This window comes from Puma concolor, chromosome E4 (assembly GCF_028749965.1).
Source record: "Puma concolor isolate L17-30 chromosome E4, mPumCon1.1.hap2, whole genome shotgun sequence".
NCBI classification, from domain to species: Eukaryota; Metazoa; Chordata; class Mammalia; order Carnivora; family Felidae; genus Puma; species Puma concolor.
Window position 1 is genome coordinate 31,646,518 of NC_141683.1, and position 20,784 is coordinate 31,667,301.

Here is a 20,784-nt window from a genome sequence, read left to right on the forward strand (position 1 = left end):
AGGATGGAGTCCAAGAGAGTATCTGTTTGATCATTTGGGAGGAGTCATTCAAATAAGCATTCATCTCAAAATTTCAGACTTGCCATGTGATCTGTTACTGTACAGAGATTAACAGTCAAGCACTAGTAGTCCATTGTTTCTCAACCTACTTCTCATTATTTCTCTCCTAAGGAGACTTTTTAGACATTTTTTCTCCTCATCTGCTTATGTATTACACAAAAGTGTGTATATATATATGTGTGTATATATATATATACACATATATGTGTGTATATATATATGTGTGTGTATATATATACATGTTTCATAATTAGAGTAGAGTTTTTTTTGCACCCCCAGAGCCAAATTTTGCCCTCTTGAGGGCGATATTGCCCCCTTTTGAGAATGTATACTCCAGAGCAGTGATTCTCAACTGGGGCATTTTTATCCCCCAGGGGAAATTTTGGAAAGTCTGAAAACATTTTTAATTGTCATAACTACAGGGAGGGGTGCAAAGAGGAACACTATGGGCAGTGAGTGTGTAGAGACCAGGAATGCTGCTCAACACCTTACATTGTACGGGATAGATCCCTGACATAAAGAAATATCTGGTTCAAAGTGTTAACAGTGCTGAGGGTGAGAAACCCACTCATGAGGCAGACTTTATTTTATTTTATTTTATTTTTTGAGTATAGTTGACACACAATGTTCCATTAGTTTCAGGTGTACAATATTGTGATTCATCAACTCTATGCATTATGCATTGCTCACCACAATTGTAGCTACCATCTGAAGAGACAGCTTGAATTTGAATGTTAGGCATGCCACTTACTGGGTAATCTACAGGTTGAGTCTATGAAATGGGGATGACAATAGTGCTGATTAAATAGGATAAATATGAAGATTAAATGAATTAATACATATAAAACACCTGGCACACAAAACATATAAAAGTACCTGGCACATGGTGAATGCTCAGTAAAAGTTAGCTGTGGTTATTATTTTAAAGTAGATTATCCTGGAGAGGGTCTTGCATTAAATTACAAAAACATATAAACACCACAAAGTCTTTCTTGAAATTTACACACACATCTATCCATCCTTCTGAAACGTGAATAGCCGACTTATCCCTATTCCAACTTAAATTCAGAATACATTTTTGTAGTGACTAGCAAACTATTAAACTTGGCAGATTAGTGATTATATGAACAAATATAATGAGAAAGAATCAAGGCTGCTACTGCAGACTAATGTATTTTCATTATACTGTGAAAAAATAATGTAGAAGCATAATAAATACTTTTCTTGGGCCTCAGTAGACAATCAGGAAGTGCCACTTTGACAGTCAATATATCCTGGTGACACTTTAGGAAATGCTATTTGTAATGAGAATTTTCAGGTTCATAGCATAGTGAAATATGAATTAGTGACTCCGATGTACTTGTATTACAAATATCTTTGCAAAATACTGGCTATAGTCTGAGAGTTCCTTACTATTTTTTTTTTTCTATAAGGATTGCAATTCGTACAACACAGAGGGTGTGAGTGATTGGCCTTGCTGGATGTACAACATCCAGCATTTCTGTTTGTTACAGAAAAGTAGATATTATCCCCTTTCCTTTTATTTCCTTTTATAAAATTAAAAAAAAAATTAAATGAAAGGGGTGGGAGAGAATCCCATTTGCTTTCATCTCCACACCTTCAGCAAGTCCCACTGATTTGACATTTCCTAATGTGAGCTGGTTTTTTAGGTCATCAGTCCGATTCCTCAGTGCTTTCTTGGCCTTTAGTGAAAATAGCAGAAATAGACTGAAATCGTCCATGGGAGATTGCTATTGGTAGGTCTTCTATTTTTTCCTCATCTCCTTCTGTCTCCTACTATCTCAACAAAATCTTCAGAGAGAGAAAGTGGTACTATAAAAGTCTAACTGATGAAAAAAAATGGTCAGGGTTAGAGAGCATTGTCTCTGGAGAAAACACTGCCTGAATTGGAATTGGAAAGTGACCGGGGCCACTTTCTAGTTCTTTTCTTGTTGCCTGGTGGGGATAAACGCACTAACACCTGAGAAGGGTTTGCCTAGAGCTGTGCCTGGTACCTACATGTGCTTATGATGCAATGTTAGCTATTGATCACTTGCTTACCGTGGCCACAACTGAATCTCCATTGCAGAGAACCCAGTGGTTCAAGGGTTTAACAGGCTGAAGACAGAATTTACAAATACTTTTTTTAAAATATTACCTTCCAGTTGTTATGCTGATTTGGCGAGTCCTGTTTCCTGTTACAGAAGGATGTCTTAAGAGTGTTGTTTTTTTTTTTTAAATGGTGAGCTTCTAAATTTCACCAGCAGTGAAAATCAATTCCAACTAGAAACAGAAGCCAGCAACCTAATTCTTGGATGCTACTAAAAAGCATCCACATAAACCTTCCATTGGTTGACTTAGGTTTATAAAGTCCCTGAAGGCTAACTTCCCTTCAAATGTCCTCCCCCTCTTATGAATAAAAAGTTTCTTTATTTGGGCACTGTTGGCTCCCAGCAACCTTCTGTGCTGCTCCTGTATGTTGGCATGAGAAAGGGGAGGAGGGGGAGGATGTTCTCTGTCTGGAGGCTAGATCTGTAACAGGACTTTTCTAATCTCTTGAACATATAAATTCTGCCCTTTCTTTTTTTATATTTTCTGTTCTAGAACCATAACTTTGTTGCATAAAACTTGTAGAAGTGTCTAGATGCAAACATAGCATTTTATAGAATTCTTATGAAGTTTGTTTTTCTCCCCACTTCTGGGAATTTCAAGGTAGAAAGGCTAGAGAATCACATCTGCCCTTCATGTATACACCAAGCCTCTTGTCAATAGTAAACTCTTGGAGGAGGCACAGTGATGGAAGCAAGGGCTTTCTTTAGAGGGGGCAGTATTTGCTTTTTAGTCAGTCTGAATTGATAGCAATGTCTTGAGAAAGACTTGAGTCATGGAAAGCACATGGATCACCATTCATGAGCTGGCATCCTGCCTCAGCTACAAATAATGCTACGATTCTAGAAAAACCATCTAACTTCTCTGTTACCACAATTTTCCTTGGATGCTTTAAAAAAACTGGGAGTAGGGGGTAGGTGGGAAAACATGGATATAGCCAAAGCTTACTTGACAAGGTCTTTATGAGGATCAAAATGATATAAATAAAAGTACTCTGTAGATCACATAGTTTATGCAAATATTACATGAGATTCATATTAAGAGAGTTTTGGTCCACACCAGCTTGCTTTTTCTTTCTTTTTTACCCAACGTATTGCTTAATCTCATTTAATTTGTGCCCATGTTGGACCAATAGCTCTTTGAAAGCCCACATTTTACATTGTGTCAAAAATATGAAAGAACTGTATAGAAACTTAGTAAACATTGACTATAAATCTAATTTTCTGCAAAGTTAAAAAAAAAGCCCCACGATGATCTTCTCCAGAATTCACCTAATAGAAGTAGGAAAAAAACAGATTTAAGATTATGATTGCTGCCATTTCATATGTGAGGAGGTGGGAGAAGATACTGATCAACCAAGGCCTATGTTAGGAACTAAGAATTTCTATTTTGGCAATTTTACCATAAATCATGCTTTCTGCAAAAGATCTTAAATTTGCCTTTTGCCCTCATTAATAAAAAGATAGCCTGTTTGCCTTGCTTCTAATGTGTTGCTATTTTATTCTTAGGTTAAATGTGTGGGAGACAACATTTCATTCAAGGAAAACTTGAGCTGAAAGGCAAAGAGGGGAATTTCACAGCTAGGAATTTTAGGTTAACAGACCTTTTCTTGTACTAGAGAAAGTAGGATATGTACTGAAATTTTAGAAATGTCAGATCATTTGCTTATTTAGCTACCCCAAAATAAGAGTTGACAGCTGAATCTTAAAGCATAGTGTCTGTTGTTCAGACACTTATTTAGAATACTTCAGTTAATTTTAGTGTGGGTGGAGAGAGAATTCTATTTATTTGAAAATGTAATGTAGTTGGAATGTAAACAATGCAAAGGCTGTTTTCTAAAGCTTGTATATTTCCACTAATGTATTTTGAATACATATTATGTGCCAGCAGAGAGGATTTTTTACATTTAATAAATGATTACTGTCTCTAGCTGGAGAGATTAAGCAAAAATATTTCCTTTTAAAAGAAGAAAGGAAATATATGACATAGTGCCAGATGAAAGGGAAATAATAAATGCTAAAGGAGTCAGAGGATGGCAAAATCATGAAGGGACTGGTGTGGTCAGGGAAACATTTGATAAAAAGATGGAACCTGAGCAAAGTTTTAAAAGATTAAGTGGTGTTTGAATAAATGAGACAAATGGGTAAGGCTGCCAAGGAATGCTAACGGCAGGCTGGGATAACCCAGCTGAAGCAGGGGTTCACGTAGCATAAAAGCAGGAGGCAGGGTTATGAAGATGGGTTCAGATGTGGCTGCAGCAGCTATGACTATGGGACGCATGACAGAACCCCCTCGTTTTCCTAGGATGTCTCATGATTTAAAATATTAATATAATCATTCATAAGATCAATGAGAGGGGAGAGAACCAGGGAAATAATACAATAATCCTTTATTTGAAATTGGGCGGTGGCAGGGAAAATTGCTAAGAAGTGTAATACACAAATTATCTTTTAAAATTCATATATAACTATCAGCAATGCCATCATGTTACAATTGTTGCTCTTGAAGACCATGCCATTAGTCTTTTCCAACCTACCAAATAAAAGGGGAAAACCACCGCTTCAAGACTTTAGCTACCACTTGAAGAACTTTCACCTTTTATGACTCCTACTCAGACTCAAATTTATCTCTCAAATGAACCAACTTATTTCTCATTGCCTTTACAAGATGCACCGTTGCTCTTTCCAGTAGCACAGAGCTATTTCAAACCTATGTGGGTGGAAAGACTAATGCATTTTTGTGTTTCTAATAGTAATAGATACATTAGGCATTGCTAATGTCTTTACATATGTTATCTCATTAAACCCTCTCAACACTCATGTGAAGTAGCTGTATACATTATTATACCCATTTTATGGGTGAGATCATTGAGGCACAGAGAAAAACTTGCCTTAGGCTATCTAGTCAAGGAGTAGATGAATCAGGGTTATGACACAGGTCTGTCCGACCCCTGCACGCACGCTCAATCACTATACCACTCTTTTTTTCACATACCCCCTATCATAACTGCCTTTTGTCTCCTATGATTTATGAAACACTACCACATTATGCTATCTCACTTGATTTCCTCCATTACCTGGATGAAATACTCATTTTTTTTTCAGATATAAAAGGAGGCTTAAACACATAAAGGGATACTTAATGTTGTCTCAAGAACTTGAGTTCAGGATGTCTATAGAGTTGTTTCACTCTGTGTTGCTTCCCTCATTGAGTCTGTATATATCTAGTCTTTGTATACATACATCAGTTAGTCAAGAAGAAAAGATAGTAGGGGAACAGTGTGCTATAATTTTATACATTGATAGTTAGAAAATCAAATAGTCATAATGCTTTCCATTTAAGATAAAAGATTTAGATCTTTTTTTTTCTGTTTAATTCTTGTCACCTTTTTCTAATACATGCTAAGAATGCTCTGAAAAAAAATCATTAAATATAAAATGAGTATTTTTACCTGTAACCACATTAGTTGTGTCTCCTATTTACAATTAAATGGGGAAAGCATGTTTTACTGATTTCTTAGGTAACATTAATAAAGATACTAATATCACCATCTATGGATCAAAGAAAAACGTGCATGGGGGTAGTAAATGATTAAATATTTCCTCCCCAAGATGTTGGAAGGTCCCTTTGGTTTTTCATTGGTTGGAGGTGCAGTTTCCTTGACAACAGGTTTTCTGAACAGACTGCCTATACCTCAACATTCTACAGCTCGCTGTAAAAGTCAAAGTGTGATATCCTTACAAGATGCACATAAATTTACTAAGGAGTGACTTTACAATTTGTATAATTTCTACTAGACAGTACAGAGAAGATGTTCACTAAGAAAAAGGAGGTTGTAAATCCTTAGTGTTCAGGACCATAAATGGCTCTTAAATTTATAGTTGTTACTTAAATAAAAATCGTCATCTATTTGTGACTATCTATGTATGCCTGCTTGTTCATTAACCCAGAAACAGGTCACTCTGGGTTTATAAAAACATTTATCTAAAGATAGAAAGATTAGGAAAATAACAACAAGTTATAACAATTCTTGAGTCAGTCACAGGAAAGATAGAAAGATTAGGAAAATAACAACAAGTTATAACAATTCTTGAGTCAGTCACCAGGAGCAATGCCAAATTGTGCAAGTGGACCATGAGCAGCCATGCGAAGTCTTTCTACTAAGCTTGTGTTTCCAGAGGACTCTTACTACCTCAGGGAACTTTTGTAAAGAAGGAAAAGAAGTAAATGGGATTGGGTTTGGCAGAGCTTTTCAAATAACTTGTTCAGTTTCTAGGAATGGGAAACCTGTCTAGCCTTTAGGCACTTGTCCAGAAGCATCACATTCAGGTTTATTTTTCTTTAGGGGAGTAAGACTGTGTATTTTTCACCACCTTTTACCATTGGATTGAAAAAAACCCTCAGTTTTATCTCTGCATCCTTGAATATGCCCTTTAAAACACTACTGTGTTTCCTATATGTTTTGGCCCAAGCTTTGTCTTTAAAAGGTATACCTTATGGCTGTGTCCTAGATATGGCATTCCCAACTTCCAGTTATGAGTCAATATGCAAAATTTTATGTAGAGATGATTATACATTTTTTTTCTGAAAGGGATTTCATTTTTTTATCAGACTCCAAGGTGTCCACAATTCATACAAATGTTAATAGCTGCTACCTGCTACAGTTGGCTACCTGACTTCCCAGCCTTCCTGCTTTCTCCCTGACCATGCAGGTGTCTTTCAATCCTGCTCAACATTTTTCTTTCCTGGGAAAACTTCCCTAATTCTAGTCTATTCCAGTTGCTCCTTTACTAGATCAGATTTTTTTTTTTTTTTTTTTTTGGTGTACAGGTTAACTAACTTATTTAATCAACTAAACCCATAACTTAGTTAATATACCAAGATAATGTACATTAGTTCATCACATAATAAGCCAAAGCCAAATATCAAAGAAATTACACAAATCCTAGACTTGAAGAATACATTTTAGAGCTTTCCTTTGAGGTCAATAGACACCTATAAATGTTTAGCTAAGGTAGCTCTAATGAGTTCTTGAATAATGTGAAGTCAGTTAAATGCAGAGTTTCCTTCTTTTATTGAAGATGACATTCACATGACACAGCTCATAAGATAATGAGTGCAGTCATTTCTAGAGAACTGAAGGACCCAAGTGCTGAGCAAAGCAGGACATCTTTCAGTTTTGTCTAGCCTCCATGAGGCTCTAAACAGCTGAGAGTAGGAGACAGTGTGACTCCCCGAGTTTAATGGAGGCTTTGAGCACACTGAGAGGGGAGACAATCGTGTGACACGTTTTAGGAACTAAATTATTCCTTAACATGTGACTATTGTTAAGACTGATTTTTCTGTATGAAGAGCTTTCTTGACTGGTTCATGTGGAAGAATTAGATACAGAAGATGTGCCCAGAGGCATACTCACTCACAAAGGAAATATTAAATGGTTTCTTCAATGTGTGTGTTATTTTCATTGTGTCTTACGATCATTTTTTTTTGTAAAAATATGTCACCGCCATTTTTATTTCATGCAAAAATTAATTGAAATACATCTTGTTTCCATTGTTTCATACATACATATCTTCTCTAAGACCTTTCTCTTCCAGCCCCACCAAAACTCCACCAAAACAGCAGAGACTGCTTTCCCTTTGCTGAAGAGAAACCTAAGAACGTCTTGTAGAAGCTTCTGATAGGGCTTCCTCTCTGCACTTTATTATCCATTTGTCTATCCTTTCTCCAAACTGTAGGAAGATAAGCATCTCTTCTCTCCGAGCAATACTTTTAATAGTATACTGTATGACATTACCTTGAGATCTTCTAGGATCCTCTAGGATCAGATTCTGATTCCTTTTCTTCACCTTAACCTCTTTGAGGTCAAATTTCCTTCAGATTTTCTTAGGATTTCCTTATATAGGGAGACCCACTTGTTCTTTCCTTTCTTTCAAGAATGTTCTACTCTTCTCTCTGATGCTTTGGTTAAGCTTGGGAAAAGGAAATGGTGATGTGTGCCTTTCTTTTTTCTGAGTTTTCTATTATCTGCCTGCCTACAGAATGGGTATGCTTGAGTTCTTATCTAATAGGTTCCAAATGGGAAGCAAGCAAGAGTCAGGGCAAAGCATACCTTATAAAGTCAGGTTGAGAGGCCAATCTCTTTCAGTATCCTCCATTAGAGCTTAACAGATATAGGGCAATGGATGGTTTCTGTCAGCATTTAGACATGAGTACAGTGTTAATAGAGGATTAAGTATGGTCAAAACACATTTTATAATCCAGCTTTAACCAATGATAAAGTGGACAGTTTAAACTTTATCACTCTGATTGCTTGTCTATTCTAAACTTACTTTGTGTCCATTTTAAATTCAGAAGAGCATGGCCGATAGAAAACCCTATCTTAAAACTCTAAGACTTTATATTTAATGCAAACAAGTATGGTATGTTCATCCTAGCTTTTTTTCTTTAAGAAAAAAGTTTTAGAGCAGTTTTAGTTTTACAGCAAAATTGAGAGAGAGAGAGGTACAGAGATTTCCCATATACCCCTGCCCCACACATGCGTAGCCTTCCCCATTATCTACATCACTCACTAGAATGCTACAGTTTTTTTTGTTGTTGTTGTTTTGTTTTTTACCAATCATGAATCTATGTTCACACATCATAATCACCCAAAGCTCATAGTTTACTTTAAGGTTCGCTCTTGGTGCTGTACATTTTATGGGTTTGGAAAAAATATATCTATCAATTATTGTAAAATCAAATCAAATAAAATCAAAGTGGGGCACCTGGGTGGCTTAGTCTGTTAAACATCTGACCTGATTTTGGCTCAGGTCGTGATCTCATGGTCATGGGATTGAGGTTCACATTGGGCTCGATCCTGCTTAAGGTCCTGTGGAGGTTACTTAAGATTCTCTCTCTCCTTCTGCCAGTCCCCTGCTCACATGCACATACACATGTGTGTGTGCATAGGCACATTTGTGTGTGTATGCACATGTTCTCTTTGTCGAAAAAATATAATAATATCAAACAGTATTTTCAGTGCTCTAAAAAATCCTCTGTGATCTGTCTGTTCATCTCTGCCTCTTCCATCCTAGCAGCTAATCTTTTTACTGTCTCCATAGTTTTGCATTTTCCAGAAAATCATATAGTTGGAATCATATAGGATGTAGCCTTTTCAGACTGGCTTCTTTCACTTAGTAGTACACATTTAAGATTCCTCCTTGTCTTTTCATGGCTTGCTAGCTCATTTCTTTTTAGTGCTGAATAATATTCCCTGGTCTGGATGCACCACAGTTTATCCATTTACTAACTGAAGAGCATCTTGGCTGTATCTATGTTTTGGCAATTATGCATAAACATTCTGTAAACATCTGTGTTCAGGTGTTTGTGTGGATATAAGTTTTCAACTCGTTTGAGTAAATACTGAGAAACATAACTGCTGGATTGTACAATAAAACCACCACACTGTCTTGCAAAGTGGCTGTACCATTTTGCATTCTCAGCAGCAGTGTATGTTCCACATCCTTGCCAGCATTTGGTGTTTCCTATGTTCTGAATTTTGGCCATAGGTGTGTAGTAGTAACTGATTTTTGCTTTCATTTGCATTCCCTGATGACAAATGATGTGGAACATCTTTTCATATGCCTTTTTGCCATCTATGTACTTTCTTTGATGAGGTTTCTGTTAAGATCCTTTGTCCATTTTTTTTAACAAGGTTGTTTATTTTCTATTATTGAGTTTTAAGAGTTCTTCATGTCTTTTAAATAACGATCCTTTATCAGATGTATCTTGTGCAAGTATTTTCTCTTAGTTGGTGACTTGTCTTCTAATTTTCTTGATATTGTACTTCAAAGAGCAGAAAATTTTACTTTTAATGAAGTTCAGATAATCTATTATTTATTTATAGACTGTGTCTTTGTTACTGTATCTAAAAAGGCATCATGCCTGGGTGCCTGGGTGGCTCAGTGGGTTAAGTGTCCAGCTCTTGATTTAAGCCTGTGTCATGATCTCAGCTTCATGAGTTCAAGCCTTGCATCAGGCTCTGTGCTGACAGTGCAGAGCCTCCTTGGGATTCTCTCTCTCTTCCTCTCTCTCTCTCTCTGCCTCTCCCCTGCTTGTGCTCTCTCTCTCTCTTTCCCAATCTCTCTCTCAAAATAAATAAAAAACTTTAAAAATATAAATGAAAAGGCATCATCATCCAAATTTTCTCCTATGTTATCTTTTTTTTTTTTTTTTTTAATTTTTTTTTTCAACGTTTGTTTATTTTTGGGACAGAGAGAGACAGAGCATGAACGGGGGAGGGGCAGAGAGAGAGGGAGACACAGAATCGGAAACAGGCTCCAGGCTCTGAGCCATCAGCCCAGAGCCTGACGCGGGGCTCAAACTCACGGACCGCGAAATCGTGACCTGGCTGAAGTCGGACGCTTAACCGACTGCGCCACCCAGGCGCCCCTCTCCTATGTTATCTTCTAAGAGTTTTATAGTTTTGTGTTTTATGTTTATGTCTATGATCCATTTTGAGTTAATTTTTGTGAAGGGTATAGGTTCTGTCCAGATTCATTTTTTTCTTTTCTTCTTTCTTTCTTTCTTTCTTTCTTTCTTTCTTTCTTTCTTTCTTTCTTTCTTCTTTCTTTTGTTCTTTCTTTTCTTTGCATCTGGATGGCCAGTTGCTCCAGCATTATATGTTGAAGAGAATATATTTGCTCCTTTTTCAAAGACCAGTTGACTATTTTTATAGAAGTCTATTTCTGGGCTCTCTATTTTGTTCTATTGATCTGTTCTTTCACCAACATCACACTGTCTTGATGACTGTAGCTCTATAGTAAGTCTTGAAGTTGGGTAATGTGAGTCCTCCAACTTTGTTCTTCTTCAATAGTGTGTTGAATATTCTGGGTCCACCAAACTTCTTTATATTGTTGTCATCCAATCTTTCCCCTCATCTCTATAAAACTTCTTAAAACATGTAGTCTATACTTGCTGCTTCCATTGATCATTTATTAATTTAATATCAATACAAATATAGACTGTGTCATTATATGTGCATATATAATCATTTATTTTCCTAAATGAATACATACTCATGAATTTTTAAAACCATGTAACATTAAAAGATTCATAAATCTATAAAGTTTTATACCTTTATTTATAAAAACTTTACCTCTATTCCCCCTGACATCTTTATATATTCCCACTTGACAGAGACAATTTTTTTTTTACGTTTTATTTATTTTTGAGAGAGAGACAGAGCACAAGTGCGGGAGGGGCAGAGAGAGAGAGGGAGACACAGAATCCGAAGCAGGCTGCAGGCTCTGAGCTGTCAGCACAGAGCCTGACACGGAGCTCGAACTCACAAAGCATGAGATCATGACCTGAGCCGAAGTCGGATGTTTAAATGACTGAGCCACCTAGGTGCCCCACAAATATTTTAATTTTTTCCAGCTGTTTCTTCTGGGAATTATTTCCATTATTAAAAAATACTTGTACTCCCCTTATTTGATTTATCAACTATTAGTCATTATCTATGTCTGCTATGATAGAGAATTACTTCATTTATATCATAGCCCATATCCTTTCCTCTAGGCTCCGACTGAGTCATATAATTTTAAAAATCTAAATTAATAAACTCTATTCATATCTTTCTTAACTCTCTCTTGTACTGGACAACCAACTCATCTTATAACCAGTCTTTTCTTCCTCACAATATATCTTGATCCCAGCTTCTTCTTGCTAATTACACCTGCTACCATCCAAGTTCAGAACATTTTATCTCTTGTATAGATTGCTATAATAGATTCCTAACTACTTCTCTTGTTTCTTCTCATGGCTATCTGCAGTCTATTCTGCACATAACAGCAAGAGTGATGTAATTAATATCAGTTCTCTTGAACCCTTATCTCCAAAGATATCTTATCTTCTTGGTAAGTTTAAAGTCTTCCCCACATCTCCTAAAGACTTACATGGTATGTATTTGGGCCAGCATCTTCATGGCATCCTCCCCACTGATTGCTGAATTCTCATTCCACTGACTTCTTGATATTTCCCAAACACAGCACGAATGTCCTCCACTCAGAGATGTTGCCTTTGCTGTTCCTTCAGCCTGGAATGGTCTTGCTCCATGTATTTGAGTGCTTCATTTAGGTCTCTCTCACTTTATTTAGGTCTCATTTGAAAGGTCTTTCCTTTGGGGCACCTGGGTGGCTCAGTCATTTAAGTGCCCAACTCTTAATTTCAGCTCAGGTCATGATTCCATGGTTTGTGGGATCTAGCCCCATGTTGGGCTCATGCTAACAGTGGATCCTGCTTGGGATGATCTCTCTCCCTCTCTCTCTCTGCCCCTCCCTTGCTCATTCTCTGTTTCTGTCTCTCTCTTCCTCCCAAAAATAAATAAATAAACTTAAAAAAAAAATAAAAGTCTTTCATTTGAAAGTCATCTCATTACAAAGACCATCCTTGACAGCCTTCTCTACAAAAGCTATCTCCTCCTTCTCAAAAATCTGCACCCTTTCTTTATACTCTTTCCTAGAACACAAACTACATGAGGTCAGGGGTTAGTGTTGGGTTTTATCACTGCCAATCTCTAGCACTGAAAACAGTGCCTGGCTCTAAAGGGCTCTCAATAAATATCTGGTCTAAATGATGGTCTATTTATGGTCTATACATAATTCTACAGAGCTTAGGTGTCTCAGTAATGTTCTAGATACAGTATTTTTGAAGTCTTGAACCACAGAGGGACTTCATTTCATAGAAATATGAAAACAAGAAAATGGTTGCCCTTGGTAAGTATCCTTAATCTTTAAGAATTATAAACCTCTTAAAGTTTGTTCCTTCCAAGGGATCATGAATAGTTTCCACCTAGTTAGAAACTCAGTTAGGATTAGTGTGACTTACTTTAGTCAGGGACTTTTTTTTCATTTTAGATATTGCAGAAACCTCTCCTTTGTCTATGATCTTCAATTTTGGGATGCACTGTGTAGAAATGTTTCTTTTCTTACTGTGAAATAGTCCACCATATTGATATATTGTAATCTTACCCACAATCATCTGTGTTTAGCCCTCAATTTATCTCATTTTATATTCTCTCCTATCCAAAGCCATGGTGTTAACTATCACTGACTCCCAAATCTTTAGTATGCTTCACATTTACCTAGCTCATTGGTAATCTCTATCTGGATATGGCACAGAAATATTAAATGGAACAGAAGATGTGTAATTCTTTTCCCAAAGCTATTCTTGTTTCTATATTTCTCATCTAAGAAGATGAAGAGTAATACCATATCTCCTCTTCTCATGTAATCCGCAGAAGCAATTAGTCACCAGGTTTTATAGATTATAGCTCAGGAGATCTAGCTGGTCTAGTCTTCTCTGTTCCCTGTAACACCTCTGTTCTTCATTACTACTCTGTTGCTCATAGATATAACCACCCTGACTTCGGCTAAAATTCCTCTAAGCCATCCTTTATATCCTAGGAAAATTCCTATCTGGGCATGCCTCATGTCCTTCCTTGAATCCCAGAGTCTCCAGGAGAAAGGTCAGTTAAATAGTATCATATCACGTCCTTCACTGTCAGACACTGTGTATGTATACCTCCCACCCAGTCTCCTTCCACCATCCTATGTGCATTCTTTGCATCTGCTGTTCTGAATACCGTTTGCCAAATACACCATGGTGTTTCTTTCACATATTGTTCTCTCTGCTTTGAATGTCCTGGCTACAGTCTCTGTTCAGTTAATGTCCGCTTGTCCTGTGAGACTCAGCATAAGCATTTTTTTTTTCTGCTAGGAATCCTTTTATGAACTTCCTGTGTGATTTAGGTGCCTCTCCTTAGTGCTCCTATGATGCTGTGTGCAGATCTCTTTCCTAGTTTCATCATGCTGTACTATCTTGCTGCACTATCATTCTTATTAGTTATCTCTGTATACTGTTTTATTTGTGTATATTGCCAATTAAATTCTAAAGGTCAATGATGGTGTTTGATCATCTTTATATCCTTACTGTCTAGCTTGGCAATGTTCATGAAGTATGAGTGGAAAGAAGAAAGAATGAATAAATAGAAAGAAAGAATGAAAGAAAGAAAGAAAGAATGAAAACTTTTCTACTTGGGCCTAGAAGAAATTTCCAGAAACAAATGAAACTAAGCTGCATCATCAGGGCGCTGTGGGTAAACATTACATGCTATTACATGTAGTGTAGACTTGCCTATGCAGAAGTGTGGGGGTTAAAACTTTTCTATTTTCATTTTTAAACAAAAGTAAACATTATTTAGGCTGTATAATGAAGTCTTGCTGTGTGTATGTGTGTGTATGTGTGTTGGGGTGAGGGATGGGGACATTGCATAGCAAATATGACCTCTGGGGACTTGTTACAACTCTATTGTCTCATTAATTCCTTTTCCGCCGGCATTTGAGTTGTTTGTTGTGGCTGTTGTTAATTTGGATGTATATATACATATATGTGTATATGTGTATATTATATGTATATTATATGTATATGTATATATATATATATATATATATATATATATATATATATATATATAATTCAGTAAATATGGAGATAGATAGATCTTAGTGTCAAGACACTTAGGAAATTACCAAGACCTAAAAATTGTATTGTATTCAAAATCGAAGGATGAAAAGTCAATACACTTGTAATTCCTCTAATGGTACTTAAAATTAATGAATTAGTATATTTTCTTCCTAATAACTGAGATTTGAAGAGCATAGATTTGACTTGAGGTGTGCATTGACTGTTCCTTTTATTTCCTGCCATTTCACGCCACATACTTTTTTGTGAACATCGTTTGTGTAGATGTGGTTCTAATTAGGGACTGAAAATTGTTGTTCAATTGGACACACTAATCTAACATAAGAAATAGGAAAAACTATTTAGCAGATTAGAATTTACTATAGCAAGGCAACAATTGTTGAATAACCCCAGTGTCCTTTACCTCAAAGACCTTTTGCGGAAGGCCATTCCAAACATTTATTACTTGCAGAATGAAAAACTGCTTCCTTATGCCTGTGCTGAATTTATTTTCCTTTAACTTTCATTAAAGTCTCTTTGTGCTATATAAGTTGAAAGAAAGAAATAACCTACATTATCTACACTTAGGATTCTGTGCACTTTAATTATATCCTATGTGTCATTTCCATAGCAGGAAGCGTCTGTTCCACCAATCCTTGCAATTCATTCCTTTCTAGCTATTGTTTTATCCAGCTTTCAGTTTCTTTCCTTTCTTTTCTTTTCTTTTAAATTTCATTTCATTTTGAGAAAAAATGACTCTTGGGATGTAGATATGCACCCTCAAAATCATTTACTACCGATTTTGTAGCATTTAACTAGAATTACCCTTGTAGGTTGGATGCATCTTGACAAAAGAAAACAAAAGCAACAGTCCTGACGGGTGATGATAAAAATGTTTCCTCTCTGGCCAGCATGTGATTAAGCACAATAGCATATAACAGCTTTTTAAGATTTTTGACATTAGGGACCACCTCTTTTATGTACTCTGAATTGTTACTGGCACCCCATAGGTGTTTAATAAATATTAATACTGCTAAGTTTAATAATAAATGAAAAAGGAAAAACTGATTTTGAGAAAATCTTGTGGTTGGATACATGTTGGAAGATATGATTCATTGTTTCCAAAGATAATCTTCTTTTATTTCATATATAATCTTAAAGATTTAAAATTTTATCTGTTTCATTTCAAAATAATATGAAGACTCCTTGTAGCCCACTTCTTTATTTAGTGCAGAGTAAAATTTCATTTTCAGATCAAACAGAAACAGAGGGACATAAACCGAAATTGTAGACCAATTCATGATGTACAATTGTTTATGCAGAATGAAGGCCAGATGGGGCTATAAAACTAGCCCCTAAATCTCAACGTATAATTCCATATGTTCCAGGAGAATACAATGGAATACCGATCAGGAAACAGGTAGGCATTGAAATTGTTCTGCAGTTTCTCACCACTCTTTCTCCCCATCCTGTCAACCACACGTACCTGCCTGGAAATTGACCATCCTGGATTGAGGACTGGAAAGTGAATGTGACTGGAATGTACCAGAGGCAGTGGAGGTGGGGGGGCAGGGGATGGAAGTTGTTCAGAGGCCGTTTTTACTCACTCAGGTGTTGAATTATGGAAATTAGAAGCAGTTTCCCCCAAATAGAGTCCAGTTCCTTCTTGTTGAATTTAGTGGATTCAAGAAATATTCGTTAAATCTTAGAATTACTTATTCATAAAGGTGGAAAGGACGTTAGGCCATAAGATTTATCTTCTTGCATTTGGGGTGGAGTTGGGCTTTAGTACAATAAATAGTTGGCTTATTTAGGCTGCTTTTAGGTTCTGTGAGTCAAGTGGACTTTTTTCATAAAAAATAGGGGGTATAGGGGCAGTTGGGTGGCTCAGTCATTTAAGCAACTGACTTCAGCTCAGGTCATGATCTCACAGTTCATGAGTTCGAGCTCCTTATCGGGCTGACAACTCAGAGCCTGGAGCCTGCTTCAGATTCTGTGTCTCCCTCTCTCTCTGCCCCTCCCCTACTCTCTCTCTCTCAAAAATATACAAATATTAAAAAAATATTTAAAAATATAGGGGATATAGGGGCGCCTGGGTGGCGCAGTCGGTTAAGCGTCCGGTTTCAGCCAGGTCACAATCTCCCGGTCTGTGAGTTCGAGCCCCGCATCAGGCTCTGGGCTGATGGCTCGGAGCCTGGAGCCTGTTTCCGATTCTGTGTCTCCCTCTCTCTCCGCCCCTCCCCCGTTCATGCTCTGTCTCTCTCTGTCCCAAAAATAAATAAAAACGTTGAAGAAAAAAAAAAATATAGGGGATATATAAATCAGTCAAATAACAGATCTGACTGTTTTAATCATACTCTATCCCACATACCCCCACCCCTCACCTAAAATTGTCTTACGGAAAGAAAAGCTTTATTTTTCGATTGTTTTATCAAGTCAATTATTTTATCAAGTTTCTCATCACCTGTATAAGGGGTGTTCTTAGAATCAGTAACCGTTTCATTGAGAAAACACATATCCTCACAGAGACTAATAACTCATATTTTTAAAATAAGAGCAGAGCAGAATAAGGTTTCCATGAATCTCTTCACCCTCAGATTTATAAAAAAAATGGGGTAAATGAATTTAAGAAAAATATATAGAAAAGAAAAAGGAGAATATGTATTTATTTATATCCCACTTTATTATAAGCAAGAATGTGGGAGAATTTACTAAGTGGATACAATGGAATAAACAACCCAAAATCTTTTTTTAAAAATCAGCTCCTCCCCACAAAATTTGGGTTTGAAAATATTTCAGCTGTAGATTTTCTTCATAGTACTGATTGTAGCATATATAGGACCGAAGTATGGGTCAAGTAGACTCAAGATTATAATTGAACTTTTCAATTTCTAAGGTATTCTTGGATGCTTCATTTTTGACTTGAGAGAGGTCAGATTACCTAGTGGAAAATACCAAATAGTGTCAAAGTGTATTATGGCAACTGATGTTAACATTAAGCAGGCTTGAAAGTTCTTGCCAGAAATGACACTACAGTTCAGACCACAGTGACTGGCTAGAACTAGGCATCATTCTGGAAAGCATTGCTTGTCCAAGATGAAATATTTTGACATGCTTGCATGCCTCAAGTGTAACTTCCATGTGGATCACAAATTGAGAGACTATCTATGGCTGCTAAAAAATGCTCAGCTTGCTCCCTTCTCAACTGATTTTGAGACTAAAGTGACAATTCAGGTTATGTGCTTATAGTCCAGAGAAAGCCCGTGTGATTGGCTCTCAGCAAAAGAGAAGAGTCTGACTTTGGTACAGGTGCCAGGGTACTGTCCTTGAAGTATAGCCTGAAGATCAAGCTTTCTCTTTAATTAATAAGCCCCAAAGTTCTCAAATTCTACATTTTTAAAGTCAAAACTTTCTCGTAAAATTTAGAGTTTTTTCTTTTAAGTAAATATACCACTAGGAAACATGATAAATTATGGGTTTAGTATTACCAGAATGCAGACCTTTAGTAAGAGCAGGGAAAAATATCTCTTGCATAGCATCAAGGAAACGGGGGTTATGAATGGGAAAAAGAAGGAAAGAGGGTAAAGAAGCTGACCCTGATTCACAGTTTTGCCAAGGGCCATCCTGGATGTTAGGCACAGATAGCCTGAGGCATCCAAACCAAAGAACACAGAAGGAAAGAAATAAGAAGAAAACCTTGAATGTGAAGCTTTAGTATGGGCATTTTATTCTTCTTTGTCATTATATAATAGCATTATATAATGATTTTCTAAAGGTATTGAAACAAAATCCTATAACAATATGAAAAAGGAAGTTTAGGAAATAGATAATGGGAATCACTTCTATTCTTCCAAAAATTTTCTTTTTGCATTTTTATGTATATTGATTTGTGCAAGCATAAGATGTTCAAATTACTTGCAATATGATCCCAGTAATTTTAAATGTTTTCAAATAAAGTGATACAAGTATTATACATGTTTTCGCTTCATCTTCAAACTTCCTAATGGTTGCAAAATATTCTGTCATCTGGTTAAACCAATCATTCATTTATTCAACAATATTTATTTAATACTCACTACATTCCAGGCACTACTCTAGAAACTGGACATACAGCAGGGAATGCAAGTTCCAAAATTCTGTTCTCATACAGCTTACATTTTTATACTGGACCAAGACAATAAATAAATACATATGTAATAAAAGGATAGATAGTGATGAGTGTTTTGTAGAGAAAAAATATGAATCAGGAAAAGGGACAGAAAATTTTAAAGTGTTTTTTTCTACAATAGCAATATATTATTCCAATTAGTATTTTTTTAAATCTAGCCCAGGGGTGGGGGGCACCTGGATGGCTCAGTCAATTGAGCATCCAGCTTCAGCTCAGGTCATGATCTTATGGTTTAGTGAGTTCCAGCCGGACATTGTGATCACTGCTGTCAGCGTGGAGCCTGCTTTGGATCCTCTGTCCTCCTCTCTCTGCCCCTCCCCTGCTTGTGCTCTCTCAAAAATAAACATTAAAAAAAAAAAAAGTCTAGCCCAGGGAATTTACTTATTACATGTTTGTGATATGTTTTTTAGTACCATCATAATTTTCTTACCTTGTTACCTCATTTTCCAGATTTGATATGTCTATAAAAGTTGTTGATTGTAGTTTCTGTGTATTAGGGTGGGGTGGGGTGAGATCAATAGATCAGCAAAACTACTTGAAATCAAAAGACTTACTTAAGGGGCGCCTGGGTGGCTCATTCGGTTGTTTCACTTCAGCTCAGGTCATGATCTCCCAGTTAGTGAGTTTGAGCTCTGTGTTGGGCTCTGTACTGACAGTTTAGAGCCTGTTTCAGATTTTGTGCCTCCCTCTCTCTTTGCCCCTATCCCGCTCTCTCTCTCAAAAATAAACATTAAAAATAATTTTTAAAAAAGACTTACTTAAAACTTTTAAGCCACTGTATTTGACCCAGAGCTAAAAAGCAGTTTTTATAATAATATCATTATTAAATGTGTTCGGTTTTAATCACTAAGAGAATTGAAAGGGATTACAAGATATAGTTACTGACTTTGAAGAAGCTACAATTTGCTTTAATGACTTGTGAATGTAATTTGTCATATTAATAGAATTTGACAGAAGCATAGTGTACGATAGGAATAAGAACATGGACATTGGAGATAGTTTTAATATGTACTAGATGTGTGTCTCTATCTCTGATTCTTAGTTTTATTGTCTATACAATGGAGATGATTTTATTGTAAGGATATTGTAAGAGTTAAGTATACATTCACTATCGATCAATATCCACTCCATCTGTCAACATTCTAACTTATACCACAAAGAATTTTAGGCCACTGAATAATGTTGATAATATAATTATAACAGAGCCTGACACATAGTAAACAAATAGAATCACCATTGCTGTTTGTATTTCCTCACACATGTTATGCTGAATCAGATATCTGAGTTTTTACACTTGTTCCTGATGACTAGATTTCCCTTCACCTTCTCCACTTCCATCTCCCTCAAACCTCCCATTTTTCATGATTCAGTTCAGTTATCTTCTCTATGAAACCCTCCTGGATTCACCAAGGTGAGATCCATGCAAGGATCTCATTACATCCCTGTTCTGCTGCTGCCCCAGCACCTGACACACACTTGACTTAAAGATGAGTATCAATCGTAGCTACATTGATTCTACAGTTAGAAGAATACTTATAAATATGCACAAAGGATTTGGAAACCACATTATAAGAGCCAGCTTGCAGGAGAGTAGATACCGGTGAACATTAACTGGCCATCTAACTGATGTTCTACAAAATACCGTTTGGACCTGCCATGGAAAACACTCAATGCTTCTTAAGTAGTTTTCTGAATATAATCTTAATGTCATGTTCAACAGCCAATGACAAGACAGGACCACCCACAACAAAGCTGTGGAATGCAACCAGTCCACCAACCTTGCTGTAATACTGTCAACAATTCAATGTTGCTGGAACGCACATGTAAATATGGCTTAAAAAGCAAACAGGTGTGTCTCAAAATAGGAAAAACAAAGACCAAATCAAGGCTAAAAAGACACACCAAAGACCTCTGAGCAGTATTATTTTGAATAGCACGGAAAC